This window comes from Emys orbicularis, chromosome 4 (genome assembly GCF_028017835.1).
Source record: "Emys orbicularis isolate rEmyOrb1 chromosome 4, rEmyOrb1.hap1, whole genome shotgun sequence".
Taxonomy (NCBI): Eukaryota; Metazoa; Chordata; order Testudines; family Emydidae; genus Emys; species Emys orbicularis.
Window position 1 is genome coordinate 126,597,043 of NC_088686.1, and position 17,806 is coordinate 126,614,848.

The following is a 17,806-nucleotide window of genomic DNA, read 5'->3' on the forward strand; positions in this document are numbered from 1 at the left end:
GCAGGGTGCATCAGACCATCCTAACAACTCCTCTCCAGGTACCACTTCCCATCCCAGGAAATTCCCCACCTACAAGGCAGGCGATGATACTGAGGCCTTCTTAGAAAATTTTGAAAGGGCCTGCCTTGGATACGACATCCCTCCAACCCAGTACATGGTAGAGCTGAGGCCGCAGCTCAGTGGACCCTTAGCAGAGGTGGCGGCTGAAATGCCTAAGGAACACATGAACAGTTATGAACTTTTTAAAAACAAGGCCAGAATCAGAATGGGGCTAACACCTGAGCATGCCCGTCGGCGGTTCAGAGCCCTAAGGTGGAAACCTGATGTGTCATTTACCCGACATGCCTACCACATTGGGAAAAATTGGGATGCCTGGATATCAGGAGCAAATGTTAAATCTACGGAAGAGTTGCCCTTCCTATTGCAAATGGAGCAGTTTTTAGAGGGTGTTCCTGAGGAAATAGAAAGGTACATCCTAGATGGGAAGCCCAAAACTGTAACCGAGGCGGGGGAGATTGGAGCCAAATGGGTGGAGGTGACAGAAAAGAAAAAAGCTAGTAGCAGTTGGAGCGAATATCAGAAGGGGCAAGCCGAAACAAAACCTTATCACCGGGGACAACCCAAGGCCCCACCCACATCCCAAGGGAAACCCCAGACGCCTTCTCACCCCACCACACCAGTCTCCATCAACCAACATCGCCCCGGTGATACCTTAGCAGGGCGATGTTTTAAATGTAATGAACTGGGGCATATAAAGGCTCACTGCCCCAAGAACCCCAACCGATTACAGTTCATTACACCCCAATCACACCAAAGAACCCCAGACCCAGATGCCTCTCTCATACCCTCGGAGCGAAGGGAAACCTTGAGAGTGGGCGGAAAGAAGGTTATCGCTTGGAGGGACACTGGGGCACAAGTGTCAACTATCCACCAATCCCTAGTGGACCCCAAACTCATCAACCCTGAGGCTACAGTGACAATTCAACCCTTCGTGTCACAGTCTGTAACCTTGCCTACAGCCCAGTTGCATGTCCAGTACAAGGGCTGGTCAGGAATGTGGACTTTTGCAGTCTATGACAATTATCCCATTCCCATGCTGCTGGGGGAAGACTTGGCCAACCATGTGAAGCTAGCCAAGAGGGTGGGAATAGTCACCCGCAGCCAGGCTAAGCAAGCTTTCACCCCCATCCCTGTTCCTGAGCCGTCCACCAGGGCCCCGTCTGTGTTACCGGAGACCCAAACACAGGTGGTGGAACCGGATCCCCTGCCAACGACTGCAACAGCCGTAGTGGATCCAATCCCAGAGACCCAGCCAAAGCCCGTCCCGGAACCGGAACTGGCAACGCACCCAGCACCAGAACCATTGCCAGCACTGAGTCCAGCGCTTGCAAGCCCGTCTACAACTCCAATGCCAGAGGGCACCAGCGAGTCTGAACTGGTGGAAGCAGCAGATAACCCTACCCAAGAGGCTCAGCCAGAGCCTGAAATACCACATAGTGCACCAGCGGACAGCGGTTCACAGTCAATGGAAAAAGCCCCAGCACCTGCATCGCTTCCAGAGGGACCAAGCCCCAGTCCACAGTCCAAGGAGGAACTGATGTCTCCAGCATCAAGGGAACAGTTCCAGGCCGAGCAGGAAGCAGATGACAGCCTTCAAAAAGCTTGGGAGGCGGCGCGGAGCACCCCACCGCCTCTCAGCTCTTCTAACCGATCCCGGTTTGTTGTAGAAAAAGGACTTTTATACAAGGAGACTCTTTCTGGTGGGCACCAGGAAGACTGGCATCCTCAAAGACAGTTGGTAGTTCCCACTAAGTATCGGGTAAAGCTCTTGAGCTTAGCCCATGATCATCCCAGTGGCCATTCTGGGGTGAACAGAACCAAAGACCGGTTGGGGAAGTCCTTCCACTGGGAGGGAATGGGCAAGGACGTTGCTAATTATGTCCGGTCTTGTGAGGTGTGCCAACGAGTGGGAAAGCCCCAAGATCAGGTTAAAGGCCCTCTCCAGCCACTACCCATAATTGAGGTCCCATTTCAGCGAGTAGCTGTGGATATTCTGGGTCCTTTCCCAAAGAAGACACCCAGAGGAAAGCAGTACGTACTGACTTTCATGGATTTTGCTACCCGATGGCCGGAAGCTGTACCCTTACGCAACACCAAGGCTAAAAGTGTGTGCCAGGCATTAGCAGACATTTTTGCCAGGGTAGGTTGGCCCTCCGACATCCTTACAGATTCGGGAACTAATTTCCTGGCAGGGAACATGAAAAACCTGTGGAAAGCTCATGGGGTGAATCACTTGGTTGCCACCCCTCATCACCATCAAACCAATGGTCTGGTGGAGAGGTTTAATGGAACTTTGGGGGCCATGATACGTAAATTCGTAAATGAACACTCCAATGATTGGGACCTAGTGTTGCAGCAGTTGCTTTTTGCCTACAGGGCTGTACCACATCCCAGTTTAGGGTTTTCACCATTTGAACTTGTGTATGGCCGCGAGGTTAAGGGGCCATTACAGTTGGTGAAGCAGCAATGGGAGGGGTTTACGCCTTCTCCAGGAACTAACATTCTAGACTTTGTAAGCAACCTACAAAACACCCTCCGACACTCTTTAGCCCTTGCTAAAGAAAACCTAAAGGATGCTCAGGAAGAGCAAAAGGCCTGGTATGATAAACATTCCAGAGAACGGTCCTTCAAAGTAGGAGACCAAGTCATGGTCTTAAAGGCGCTCCAGGCCCATAAAATGGAAGCGTCGTGGGAAGGACCATTCACGGTCCAGGAGCGCCTAGGAGCTGTTAACTATCTCATAGCCTCCCCCACCTCCAACATAAAGCCTAAGGTATACCATGTTAATTCTCTTAAGCCCTTTTATTCTAGAGAATTAAACGTTTGCCAGTTTACAGCCCAGGAAACTGATGACGCGGAGTGGCCTGCAGGTGTCTACTATGAAGGAAAAAGGAATGGTGGCGTGGAAGAGGTGAACCTCTCCACGACCCTGGGACGTCTGCAGCGACAGCAGATAAAGGAGCTGTGCACAAGCTTTGCACCGATTTTCTCAGCCACTCCAGGACGGACCGAACGGGCATACCACTCCATTGACACAGGTAATGCTCACCCAATTAGAACCCCACCCTACCGTGAGTCACCTCATGCCCAAGCGGCTATACAAAGGGAGATCCAGGACATGCTACAGATGGGTATAATCCGCCCCTCTACCAGTGCATGGGCATCTCCAGTGGTTCTAGTTCCCAAACCAGATGGGGAAATACGCTTTTGCGTGGACTACCGTAAGCTAAATGCTGTAACTCGTCCTGACAACTATCCAATGCCACGCACAGATGAGCTATTGGAAAAATTGGGACATGCCCAATTCATCTCTACTTTAGACTTAACCAAGGGGTACTGGCAAGTACCCTTAGATGAACCCGCTAAGGAAAGGTCCGCCTTCGTCACCCAGGCAGGGGTGTATGAATTCAATGTACTCCCTTTCGGGTTGCGAAATGCACCCGCCACCTTCCAAAGACTTGTAGATGGTCTCCTAGCAGGATTGGGAGAATCTGCAGTTGCCTACCTCGATGATGTGGCCATTTTTTCTGATTCATGGACAGAACACCTGGAGCACCTGAAAAAAGTCTTCGAGCGCATCCGGCAGGCAGGACTAACTGTTAAGGCTAAAAAGTGTCAAATAGGCCAAAACAGAGTGACGTACCTGGGGCACCAGGTGGGTCAAGGAACTATAAATCCCCTACAGGCCAAAGTGGATGCTATCCAAAAGTGGCCGGTTCCAAAGTCAAAGAAACAGGTCCAATCCTTCTTAGGCTTGGCCGGATATTATAGGCGATTTGTACCACACTACAGCCAAATCGCCGCCCCGCTGACAGACCTAACCAGAAAGAAACAGCCAAATGCAGTTCAGTGGACTGATAAGTGTCAAAAGGCCTTTAACCAGCTTAAGGCAACACTCATGTCTGACCCTGTGCTAAGGGCCCCAGACTTTGACGAACCATTCCTAGTAACCACAGATGCGTCCGAGCGAGGCGTGGGAGCAGTTTTAATGCAGGAAGGACCGGATCAAGAATTCCATCCTGTCGTGTTTCTCAGCAAGAAACTGTCTGAGAGGGAAAGCCACTGGTCAATCAGCGAAAAGGAATGCTACACCATTGTGTACGCGCTGGAAAAGCTACGCCCATATGTTTGGGGACGGCGGTTCCAACTACAAACAGACCATGCTGCGCTACAGTGGCTTCATACCGCCAAGGGAAATAACAAAAAACTTCTTCGGTGGAGTTTAGCCCTCCAAGATTTTGATTTTGAAATACAACACATTTCGGGAGCTTCTAACAAAGTGGCTGATGCACTCTCCCGGGAAAGTTTCCCAGAGTTAACTGGTTAACAATTGTTCTTGTAATGAAACATATTGTTAGTTTTTATATAATCAGTAGTATGTCTAAAGGTACATGTGTCTTGTTAACTCTGTTTTCTCCTAGAACTCCAGGAAGAAATCACAGCCAGTGTGGAACCGAACGTCCAACACTATCTGTGATTTGGGGGGCGTGTCATAACTATAAAGGGAAGGGTGACAGCTCTCTGTGTACAGTACTAAAATCCCTCCTGGTCAGAGACTCCAAAATCCTTTTACCTGTAAAGGGTTAAGAAGCTCGGGTAACCTGGCTGACACCTGACCCAGAGGACCAATGAGGGGACAAGATACTTTCAAATCTTGGGGGGGGAAAGGCTTTTGTGTGTGTCCTTTGTTTAAGGGGTTGTTCGCTCTTGGGACTGAGAGGGACCAGACATCAATCCAGGTTCTCCCCATCTTTCTAAACAAGTCTCTCTTATTTCAAAATTGTAAGTAAAAGCCAGGCAAGGCGTCTTAGATTTACTTTGTTTTCTCAACTTGTAAATGTACCTTTTACTAAAGTGCTTATCTTGTTTGCTATACTTTGAACCTAAGACAGAGGGGATTCCTCTGAGCTCTTTAAGTTTGATTACCCTGTAAAGTTATTTTCCATACTGATTTTGCAGAGATGATTTTTACCTTTTGCTTTAATTAAAAGCCTTCTTTTTAAAAACCTGATTGATTTCTCCTTGTTTTAAGATCCAAAGGGGGTTTGGATCTGTATTCACCAGGAGTTGGTGAAAGGAAGGAGGGGGGAAGAGTCAATTTCTCCTTGTTTTAAGATCCAAAGGGGGTTTGGATCTGTATTCACCAGGAGTTGGTGAAAGGAAGGAGGGGGGAAGGGTCAATTTCTCCTTGTTTAAAATCCAAGGAGTTTGGATCTGTATTCACCAGGGAATTGGTGAAAGGTTTCTCAAGGCTTCCCAGGGAGGGAATCCATCGAGAATGGTGGCAGCGGGACCAGAGCTAAGCTGGTAGATAAGCTTAGCAGTTTTCATGCAGGCCCCTACATTTGTACCCTAAAGTTCAAAGTAGGGATACAGCCTTGACACCTTCCTTAGAGGTTTTTAAGGTCAGACTTGACAAAGCCCTGGCTGGGATGATTTAGTTGGAGATTGGTCCTGCTTTGAGCAGGGGGTTGGACTAGATGACCTCCTGAGGTCCCTTCCAACCCTGATATTCTATGATTCTATGAACCCTCTGCCCAAGCTCGAATCCTCTCCCTCACCCAATCTCCCTCCCGGAAACTGTACTCTGCACCCTGTCCAGCTCGCCAACCCTCTTGGCCCAGCTCTGGGTCCTCTCCTGCACCCCAAACCCTTCATCATCAGCCCCACTCCAGAGCCTGCACCCCCAGCCAGAGCCCTCACCCTGTTCTACACCCCAACCCCCTGCCCCAGTCCGGAGCCCACGCCGAGCTCCTCACTTCTGGCCCCACCCCAGAACCCACAACCCCAGGCAGAGCCCTCACCCCCTCCCACACCCTAACCCCCATCCCAGATCCCCCTCCCTCACACTGAGCTCCTCGGCCCCAGCCTGTAGCTCCCTACTGCACCCCAAAACTCTCATCCTCAGCCCTCACCCCCAGCCAGAGCTGTCACCCCCTCCCAAACCCCAACCCCATGTCCCAGACCAGTGAAAATAAGTAAATGAGTGAAAGTGGGGGAGAGTGAGCGACGGAGGGAAGGGGGATGGAGTGAGAGGGGACGGTGCCTCGGGGAAGGGGCGGGGCCTCGGGGCAGCGGTGGGGCAAGGGTGTTCGGTTTTCTGCAATCAGAAAGTTGGCAACCCTAGGGCAGGTGTGGGGGGAGAGGGGGTTTGAAGGGGCTGGTGACCCCCCACAGACACTAGAGCCATGTGATGGGCGTGCAGTCATGGAGGGAGCCACAGCTACCCAACTCTCTGATTGGCTGGCACGGCACGTGCCCATGCAGTGACCAGCTGGCACAGAGCCCGCCTGTGCTGTAATTGGCTGATATGGAGCCAACTTGCCCTGTGATTGGCTGGGGAAGTCCCGCCAGCTACGCTGGATGAGCAGCAGGAATTGGTGCTGGGTTTGGACTTTGGGAGACACAAGGGGCGAGGTAGCAGTGGGTGGCCAGGAGAGCAGTCAGTGCCTGGGGGGAATCCTGCCCCCTCATGCCACCTCCTACCCTGTGCGGCAGAGGAGCCTGCCCCTCCAGCCTGATCTCTAACCCATCTCCCAGGGGAGTCAGAGGGACCTTCACCTGCTCTCTGCCCCATGGATGGGGGTGGGGAGGGTTGAGTCCCGTCCCTGGGGTGCGGGCAGTGGGATTAGGCACAGCCATGTCACCTGAAATTTCTCAGGCAAGTGCCTCCGTAGTGTCGCCTCCACTGCTCCCCTTGGAAGGCTGTTCCAGAACTTCACTCCTCTGATGGTTAGAAACCATCATCTAATTTCACATCTAAACTTCCTGAAAGCCAGTCTTTATCCATTTGTTCTTGTGTCCACATTGGTACTGAGCTTAAATAATTCGTCTCCCTCCCTGGTATTTATCCCTCTGATATATTTATAGAGAGCAATCATATCTCCCCTCAGCCTTCTTTTGGTTAGGCCAAGCTCTTTGAGTCTCCTTTCATAAAACAGGTTTTCCATTCCTCGGATCATCCTAGTAGTCCTTCTCTGTACCTGTTCCAGTTTGAATTCATCCTTCTTAAACATGGGAGACCAGAACTTCACACAGTATTCCAGATGAGGTCTCACCAGCGCCTTGTATAACAGTACTAACACTTTCTTATCTCTACTGGAAATACCTCACCTGATGCATCCCAAGACCTGCCTTACCTGGGCAGTCTCTGTGCGAGGGTAAGGAGCAGTCCTGGAGCACCTGGTCCCGTTTACACTGGATCTCTCCCTTGAGTACTGCTTCAGCCTCTTAACCCTGAGCGAATGAACCATTAGCAGAGTCTGTGTCTGGCCCTGATCGTGCCTTGTGACTTCCCTGAAGTCACAAGGCACGATCTGGCTCCTTCAATGGGCAGTGAGGGGTGAAATGATTTCCGGGGGCCAGTGGAGTAGAATTCTGAGGAAACAGGAGCACAGCAGGAGGGGGGCATGGGCAAACCAACTGTGCTGGCACCCCTCTATCCTGATCCACAGTCCCTGCTGTCCCAGCCCTGGGCTCCTGCATAGCAGCTCTGCTAACTCTGTCTCTGTCTCTTGCTTTGATAGAGGGTTCTGCTGGGATGGGAGCCTCCAGTCTGGGACCCTCTCCTTGGCTGCATCCTTCCCTCTGGCCTGTGTCTCTCCCAGCCCTGTCCCCCGAGGTGTGTGTGCCCTACACTCAGTGCTTGTTTTGCTCATGCAGAGGCTGGGATTTCACATGGGTCACTATCAGCACTGGGGAGGGGTCATGGGATCCAGTCTGGGCAGGTTTCACCTACAACAACATGGAAGCCCTCTGGGATGTGGCTGTCATGGTTCATTACCCGCCGGGAGCAATGCAATCAGTATCTGCCATGACCTAGCGTCATATTTATTACTTAGCTGGAATCCAGCATCAGAGAACACGAGCTGAAGGCAGAGGCCATATTGGCCACAGCAATTCTGCGGGATCGATCTTGATTTGCCCTCCTTTTGTCTCTGCATCCCCGTGTGAGTTCCTGGGATGCTGAGTCTCTGGGGTTCTCACAAACACAGTCACCTCCCTCGCACCCTGTGTCTTTGTTCCAAGCTGCAGCAGAGCTGTGTCCATGTCTCCTGCTCCCTTGCGTGCTAAGTCACTGGCAAACCATGGAGTTAATGTTGCCCAGAGGTTCCACGCGCCCTTCCAGAATGTCAAGCCCAGCAAAACTCTCACATCTGAAAACCAAATAATGAGGAGTTAAGGTGCCTGCCCATGGTCCTTAACTCTGCCCCTGGAGCTGCCAAGAGCCCCTGGGCTCCAGCTGTCCTCAGCGTGTTATGTGTCACTGTACTGAATGGGGGAGGGGTTAGCTGGAGCAGCTCGGCAGAGCTGTGACTGAGACAAAGTGGTTTGGGGAGGCTGTTCCCTTCAACAGAGGTGAGCCCCTCTTCCTGCTCCTCCCCCGCAGTGTGTGATCAGAGGAAAGGTTCACAGGTACCCTGAGAGATGTATTTTGCCTCATTCCAGCGCTGACTTGTGCACGTTGTGTCACTAATGGGGCACAGGATCTTCCTGCCTGGGGGACTGTCATCAGGGAGGTGGGTATGCATGAAAGGTAAATGACAGTGTAGTGTTAGATGGCCTCATGTACCTGAAGAGGATGAAGTTGAAGGGGTTGTAAAATTGAACACATATGATGTGGAGCAGGATCAAGCCGTGTCTACACTGAAAACGCTGCAGCGACAGTTCTTCCACCTGTAGCCCTGTCTGCACGGGGACTTAGGTCGGTGTAACTACATCATTCCAGCGCTTACCTCAACGGAATGGGGATTATCCCTGAGTTGATCTAACTTTGTTGTGTAGACCAGTCCTTAGTGTTTGTGCCGGGCAAGGGTAGGGAGCCCCTGTTAGGTACAATGATGGAGTGTGAGTAGGTGTGTTATGGGTGTATTGAGGCACTGCTTCCCCCCCCCCCCCCTTCACCTCGCACACTTGGTAAAAGTGGAATGGAGATAACGGTCATGCTTTGTAATGTTTGCAGTGTGTAGTTGGTCTATTACCCAAAAACTTGGTGGTTATTTTATTACATGTGTAAAAAGTCTGGTGTGTCTCTCCTCCCCAACCTCTACCACCCCCTACTACATGTAGCCTTCCCCTGGTACCCTGCCAGCATTTCCAGCTCACCATCTCTTGCCTATCCCACTAAGCCATCAGCAATTTCGAAGGCAGGGGTGCACAAAAACCGTTGGTAGAAGCTGTGAGCTTGAAGAAAAGCTATTTTTGGGTGGCTGGCTGTATTTCAGGAACCTCTTATTCAAATGACTTCAAATATGGGTCACTCAGTAGGGTGGACATATTTTCCAAAGGGAAAATGGGACACCACGTGGGAAGAGACTGAGCCCCTCCCCATGCAGGGCTGGGACTGGCATCGCTGCTCACTCGAGCCCTGCCAGCCTCCCGCCCCACTATAGCCCTGCCACCCTCCCTGCGTGAAGCTGGCATCACAGCTCGCTCCCCTCCCTCATGTTCTTCCACACCCCACTTTTTGACAGAAGTGAGCATGTGTCCCGTTTGCTCTTGCCAACTGATCAAGTCGACAAGAGAAAATGGGACAAATGCCCATTTTTGCCAAAAAGAAGTCGGGATGGCAGGGACACTGCTTAAAAAAGGGACTATCCTGGCCAAAATGTTACGTGTGGTCACCTTATCACTCCCCCTACTCCATACCCCCAGGAGGCAGCCCAAATTTCAAGACAATCCAAGTAAGCGTGGGGATTTCAGAGCACTTAGAGGAATTGGTTTGAAACAGGAGCCTACTCAGTTTAATTGTAGACAACCTGGCACTCAGCTGTAAAATTGTATGAAATTAATCATCAGCAGCTGCTTTGCTATCTCCAGATCCCCAGTGTCACAATAAAATGCCCCCCACCCAATGGGGTCAGCACCAGCGTTGTATACTGCTAACGCCTTTATATGCATTGGAAAGTATCTTGGGAAGGGCTGAAGGTGTGAGTGTGGAGTGGAAGATTCCTTTCAGGTTACAAGAGGTCGAAGTGGGAGGAAGGGAGAAAGGAACGGGTTAACTCGATGATCCAACTAGGCCCAAAGATAAGGAACGAAACTGCAGCCCAAGGCCAGCGCACAAAAACAAGCTCTCTGCTGCCTAACAGCCAGAAGCCTGTATCTCAATCCCAGCTATCCGTGAGAAAGGAGAACTGAGCCAGACAGAACTGAAGGGGTTGCAAAACTAGTACGATTGCAAAGGTCAGTGAGTTGAAAAACAACAGTCTCGCGACCCTGAAACCGGTGTGTTTTGGGGAAACTAAGGGAGCCACGGAAGGCCGGTTCAGACTGGTACCGAGAGCACAGGGGACGAGGGTCCCTGGACGAAAAAGCCCCCGGAAAAACCCAGGGCTTAAAACCCTTCCAAGAGCTGAAGCAAGTTGGAGATTTACAGCGGACCCTAGATGGCCTGTGCACAGGGCAGAACTCTTGTCTACCTTTCCACCCCTCTTCTTCTTACGTTACACCCAGATTTGGCCAGCCTTGGTTTGTGCGTGTGTAAGTATGAAAGTGGGTTAGGGCTCAGGCACTAATGCTTTCTTCCTCCCTCTGAGTGACGAGGGGTGCGCCCAGCACTCACAGCTGTTATTTGGTTAATAAAGCTTTAAACTTAGTCACTTGGTGTGCTCCTTCTTCTCCTACCCTAAAGATCCTACGACTTCAGCCTGATCATAGAGGCTAACAGAGGGAGTTTGCCTGGGAGCTGTCCGAGAGGAGGTACGCTAAGTGCTGCATTAGGGGGGCTGTGTTGGTGAGTATCTGAGTGTCTGTTGCTGGGACAGTTTGTCAGTTTGACCGTGTGCTTGATTGCTTGCTTGTTTGTTTGAAAAGTGTGAATTGGGAGTGCTTTGTTCCACGTGGGCCTTGAGTGGGCCTGACTGGTATATAAGGGCAGTCAGCAGCCAACCAGCTGAGCGGCGAACAGCAGAGGCTAACAGAGGGAGTTTGCCTGGGAGTTCGCCTGGAGAGAGCTCACTGAGGCTTTCATCTGCAGGTTTCTCTGAGTAGTTCTTGCAACAGCTGAGGAAGCTCTTAAGAGGAAGGTGATATGGAAGGTGAGCAATCAGCTGTTGTAACCTGCACAGGTTGTGCCATGTTTGTCTTTCTTCCACAGGACAGAAGCGACTTTGTCTGTACAAAGTGCAAGCTGGTCTCCATATTGGAAGAGAAGGTTCGAGGTCTGGAGAAACGAGTATCGACTCTGCGTTGCATAAGGGAAAATGAAGATTTCCTGGACAGACGTCAGGAGATGCTTCTACGGCCACAATGTTCTGAAGATTCAGAGCAGGCGCAGCAGGGACAGACGGATGATGAAGAAGTTTGGCAGCATGTGACCTCCAGAAGGAGAAAGAGGAGCGTCCATGTACCAGCAATGGAGATACAGGTGAGCAATCGTTTCCATGTTCTCTCTACAGGTACTAATGCGGAGAGTGGAGTAGATGACCCATCTGAGGGAAGGGAGCAGAAGGAGACTCCACTGATTGAAGGCAAAAGATGCACTGTCCTAGGGATGGGGGTTCCACGACCACCACTCCCAAGAGGAGGAGGAGGATGGTGGTGGACGGGGACTCCCTCAGGGGGACTGAGTCATCTATCTGCCGCCCCGACCGGGAAAACCGAGAGGTCTGCTGCTTGCCAGGAGCTAGGATACACGATGTGACGGAGAGACTGCCGAGACTCATCAAGCCCTCGGATCGCTACCCCTTCCTGCTTCTCCACGTGGGCACCAATGATACTGCCAAGAATGACCTTGAGCGGATCACTGCAGACTACGTGGCTCTGGGAAGAAGGATAAAGGAGTTTGAGGCGCAAGTGGTGTTCTCGTCCATCCTCCCTGTGCAAGGAAAAGGCCTGGGTAGAGACCGTCGAATCGTGGAAGTCAACGAATGGCTACGCAGGTGGTGTCGGAGAGAAGGCTTTGGATTCTTCGACCATGGGATGGTGTTCCAAGAAGGAGGAGTGCTGGGCAGGGACGGGCTCCACCTAACGAAGAGAGGGAAGAGCATCTTCGCCAGCAGGCTGGCTAACCTAGTGAGGAGGGCTTTAAACTAGGTTCACCGGGGGAAGGAGACCAAAGCCCTGAGGTAAGTGGGGAAATGGGATCCTGGGAGGAAGCACAAGCAGGAGAGCGCAAGAGGGGAGGACTCCTGTCTCATACTGAGAAAGAGGGACAATCAGTGAGTTATCTTAAGTGCCTATACACAAATGCAAGAAGCCTGGGAAACAAGCAGGGAGAACTGGAAGTCCTGGCACAGTCAGGGAACTATGATGCGATTGGAATAACAGAGACTTGGTGGGATAACTCACATGACTGGAGTACTATCATGGATGGATATAAACTGTTCAGGAAGGACAGGCAGGGCAAAAAAGGTGGGGGAGTTGCGTTGTATGTAAGAGAGGAGTATGACTGCTCAGAGCTCCGGTATGAAACTGCAGAAAAACCTGAGAGTCTCTGGATAAAGTTGAGAAGTGTGAGCAACAAGGGGGATGTCGTGGTGGGAGTCTGCTATAGACCACCAGACCAGGGGGATGAGGTGGACGAGGCTTTCTTCTGGCAACTAGCAGAAGTTGCTAGATCGCAGGCCCTGGTTCTCATGGGAGTCTTTAATCACCCTGATATCTGCTGGGAGAGCAATACAGTGGTGCACAGACAATCCAGGAAGTTTTTGGAAAGTGTAGGGGACAATTTCCTGGTGCAAGTGCTGGAGGAACCAACTAGGGGCAGAGCTTTTCTTGACCTGCTGCTCACAAACAGGGAAGAATTAGTAGGGGAAGCAAAAGTGGATGGGAACCTGGGAGGCAGTGACCATGAGATGGTCGAGTTCAGGATCCTGACACAAGGAAGAAAGGAGAGCAGCAGAATACGGACCCTGGACTTCAGAAAAGCAGACTTTGACTCCCTCAGGGAACAGATGGGCAGGATCCCCTGGGAGAATAACATGAAGGGCAAAGGGGTCCAGGAGAGCTGGCTGTATTTTAAAGAATCCTTATTGCGGTTGCAGGAACAAACCATCCCGATGTGTAGAAAGAATAGTAAATATGGCAGGCGACCAGCTTGGCTAAACTGTGAAATCCTTGCTGATCTTAAACGCAAAGAAGAAGCTTACAAGAAGTGGAAGATTGGACAAATGACCAGGGAGGAGTATAAAAATATTGCTCAGGCATGCAGGAGTGAAATCAAGAAGGCCAAATCACACTTGGAGTTGCAGCTAGCAAGAGATGTTAAGAGTAACAAGAAGGGTTTCTTCAGGTATGTTAGCAACAAGAAGAAAGTCAAGGAAAGTGTGGGCCCCTTACTGAATGAGGGAGGCAACCTAGTGACCGAGGACGTGGAAAAAGCTAATGTACTCAATGATTTTTTTGCCTCTGTCTTCACAAACAAGGTCAGCTCCCAGACTGCTGCACTGGGCAGCACACTATGGGGAGAAGGTGACCAGCCCTCTGTGGAGAAAGAAGTGGTTCGGGACTATTTAGAAAAACTGGACGTGCACAAGTCCATGGGGCCGGATGCGCTGCATCCGAGGGTGCTAAAGGAGTTGGCGGATGAGATTGCAGAGCCATTAGCCATTATTTTTGAAAACTCATGGCGATCGGGGGAGGTCCCGGATGACTGGAAAAAGGCTAATGTAGTGCCCATCTTTAAAAAAGGGAAGAAGGAGGATCCGGGGAACTACAGGCCAGTCAGCCTCACCTCAGTCCCTGGAAAAATCATGGAGCAGGTCCTCAAGGAATCAATTATGAAACACTTAGAGGAGAGGAAAGTGATCAGGAACAGTCAGCATGGATTCACCAAGGGGAAGTCGTGCCTGACTAACCTAATTGCCTTCTATGATGAGATAACTGGCTCTGTGGATGAGGGGAAAGCAGTGGATGTGTTATTCCTTGACTTTAGCAAAGCTTTTGATATGGTCTCCCACAGTATTCTTGCTGCCAAGTTAAAGAAGTATGGGCTGGATGAATGGACTGTAAGGTGGATAGAAAGCTGGCTAGATCGTCGGGCTCAACGGGTAGTGATCAATGGCTCCATGTCTAGTTGGCAGCCAGTTTCAAGCGGAGTGCCCCAAGGGTCGGTCCTGGGGCCGGTTTTGTTTAATATCTTTATTAATGATCTGGAGGATGGTGTGGACTGCACTCTCAGCAAGTTTGCCGATGACACTAAACTAGGAGGCGTGGTAGATACACTAGAGGGTAGGAATCGGATACAGAGGGACCTAGACAAATTAGAGGATTGGGCCAAAAGAAACCTGATGAGGTTCAACAAGGACAAGTGCAGAGTCCTGCACTTAGGACGGAAGAATCCCATGCACAGCTACAGACTAGGGACCGAATGGCTAGGTAGCAGTTCTGCAGAAAAGGACCTAGGGGTCACAGTGGACGAGAAGCTGGATATGAGTCAACAGTGTGCTCTTGTTGCCAAGAAGGCTAACGGCATTTTGGGCTGTATAAGTAGGGGCATTGCCAGCAGATCGAGGGACGTGATCGTTCCCCTTTATTCGACATTGGTGAGGCCTCATCTGGAGTACTGTGTCCAGTTTTGGGCCCCACACTACAAGAAGGATGTGGAAAAATTGGAAAGAGTCCAGCGGAGGGCAACAAAAATGATTAGGGGTCTGGAGCGCATGACTTATGAGGAGAGGCTGAGGGAACTGGGATTGTTTAGTCTCCAGAAGAGAAGAATGAGGGGGGATTTGATAGCAGCCTTCAACTACCTGAAGGGGGGTTCCAAAGAGGATGGAACTCGGCTGTTCTCAATGGTGGCAGATGACAGAACAAGGAGCAATGGTCTCAAGTTGCAGTGGGGGAGGTCTAGGTTGGATATTAGGAAACACTATTTCACTAGGAGGGTGGTGAAGCACTGGAATGCGTTACCTAGGGAGGTGGTGGAGTCTCCTTCCTTGGAGGTTTTTAAGGCCCGGCTTGACAAAGCCCTGGCTGGGATGATTTAGTTGGGAATTGGTCCTGCTTTGAGCAGGGGGTTGGACTAGATGATCTCCTGAGGTCCCTTCCAACCCTGATATTCTATGATTCTATGATTCTATGATCACCTGAAGCCCCAGGCAGATTGGTAACATAAATCTGTCATACCAGCATGGGACAATCCTGAAAGTACAGGTGGTTCTGAACAATGTGATTGTGCCCATGGATCTTGGTGTGATGGTATCCACTGAAGGAGAGCACCCATTGAGACGATACAGCCTGGGACAATAGCTCCATTCATCTCAGTGGGTGTTCTCAGCCCCCCTCCCCTGGTCAGTGCTTTGGAGTTTGTACTAGGCACCAAGTCTTCTCATTCTTAATTCCTCACCCCAATCTAGTGGTGTGGTTTTGGTGCATGCGTCTGGGATAGCTGCACTCAGCTCCCCGCCTGAGGGACAGGGCTTCCCTGGATGCCGGCTCACACGGAGGGCAAGGAAAGGAGGTCAGATAACCCCTAGAGAGGAAGAGTCCCCTAGATCCCAGCACACCTGAGTGGAGGCAAGTAAAGTGGTTAGACACCCCTATAAAGGGGCAGATACTCCCTATCCTGGCAGAAACAGGGGCAATGGCTCAGACACCCCCAGAGCGACAGACCCCCCCAGATCTCAGGGCACATATGGGAGGGAAGAATAGTGGCGTGACTGACACCCGCTCAGCCTCCCTCCACCACCTTATATCCTGTCCCAATATCCCACTCCCTCACCAGAAGTCCCCTAATGCCTCAGATCTCCCCATAGTCCCCCTCCCTTTGCTGCAGCCCCAATCTCCTCTACCCCTATTTCACCCTGCCTCCTAATTCCCCCTCACAGCAAACTTTCACATATGGCATTTATTTGTTACTAGTTTAAGCACCTTCTGAATCTTCTGCCGTCCTGCAATTACATTTCCCCCACAGCTCCAAATAATAAGATTAGAAACCCCTTTGGCAGAGTCAGGTTGTAGCAGCAAGAATGGTTTGTTCTCAGACTTCTCTTGGGGGTTGGATATGAACTTAAAGCCATTCAACCACATTGATACTGGCCTGTGAGCTGTGACTGGCATATAGCTTTATTGGATGGGAGATTGTTACAGTTGCTAGGATGTCTACAAGCCAAGGAAGGGGGCAGCGAAGGGGAGCTGGACTGCAGGGTGCTATGTTTATAGTTCCACCCAGGGAGGCTGGTTATGGAGCTTCGGTGGCTGGCCCCATGAGTAAGGCCCTACCAAGTACACAGCTGTGAAAAATGCACTACAGATCATGAAATCTGGTCAACCCCAGGAAATCTGGCTATTGTGGGGTGATTGCAGGATTTGGTATACCATACCATGAACCCTCAATTCTGGGCTGCTGGGCTGCCTCACAAGCAGGGTGGCTGGAGAGCGGCAGCTGCAGGACGGGAGCCCAGCTCTGAAGGCAGCGCTGCCGTCAGCAGTAGCCCAGAAGTGCGGGTTCATGGTATGGTATTTCCATCCTCACTTCTGCGCTGCCGTCAACAGCAGCTTCCTGCACCCAGGGGAGGTGCTGAAGGTTGCAGCCTAGAGCGTAGAGTCCGGCGCACAGGAGGAGCCCTTGGCTGGGGTGCCCTAGATCTGCCCCATCCCGGCTCCAGACCTACCACTCAGTGGTTAAAGGGGCCTTGGGCTGGCTGTGTGTGTGCCACAGCACCCTGAGGGTTGTCCACCCATAAGGCTGGACCTGTCCCGCCCCCTCCCCTAAAGTGACAGCCCCGCCAATACTATGCCACCCTTACCTCTGTGCTGCTGGTGGTGGCAGCACTGCCTTCAGTGCTGGGCTCCCAGTCAGCAGCCACTGCTCTTGGACCTTCCAGCTCTGAAGGCATCGCCATTGCTGGCAGCACTGCAGAAGCAAGGGTGGCATGGTATGGTATTGCCATTCTTACTTCTGTGCTGCAGGTGGTGGTAGCACAAATGTAAGTGTGGCCACCCTCACTTGAGTGCTTCTGCTAGCTGTGGTGCTCCCTTCAGAGCTGGGTTCCCAGCCATCAGCCGTGGTGCTTCCTAAAGCCAGGGGAGGATCCCAGAGGTGGCTCTAACGCGACCCAGGGAGCGGCCCATGCAGGGGAAGAGGAAGACCCATCTCTCCCCAGCTTAGATGGGATTAGCAGCTGGAGCTCAGTACATGGTAGGAGCCCCCAGCCCTGCCCCTCCCTGCTCTGGTCCCAGCACTCAGAGGCTTAAGGCACTTTGGGATGGCTGACCTCTGACCACGAGGGCTGTTGCCCACCCCTAAGACCAGCCTTTCCTCTCCCAAAAAAGTGATGGCCCCTCTCATACTATGCCACCCTCACTTCTGTGCTGCTGCGGGTGGCAACGCTGCCTTCAGAGCTGGGCTCCCGGCCAGCAGCGGCTGCTCTCCGGCCTCCTAGCTCTGAAGGTAGCACCGCTGCCAGCAGTGCTCAGAACTAAGAGTGGCAATGCTGCAACCCCCTCTAGAATGGCTTTTGAACCTGGCCCCACAGCTGCATTTTGGGTCGGGAATCCCCACTATTTCAACACCGTGAAATTTCAGATTTAAATATCTGGAACTGTGAAGTTTACGATTTTTAAAATCCCCTCATATTGACCCAAATGGAGCGTGAATTTGGTAGCCGCCCCGCCCCCACTCCCCATGAGGCTGGTATGTGCTATGTTACAGAGAGGTGCTGGAGAGATGGGAGATGTTTCTAGTTCTATGGGACCCAATGCAGAGCCCTGGATTTTCCTGACCATCCTGTTGGCCCTCAGCCCTGCCCCATGGAGGTTGCTGGGGAAGGGGACTTAAGTAGGAGGTGGTGGCTGGTGCTGG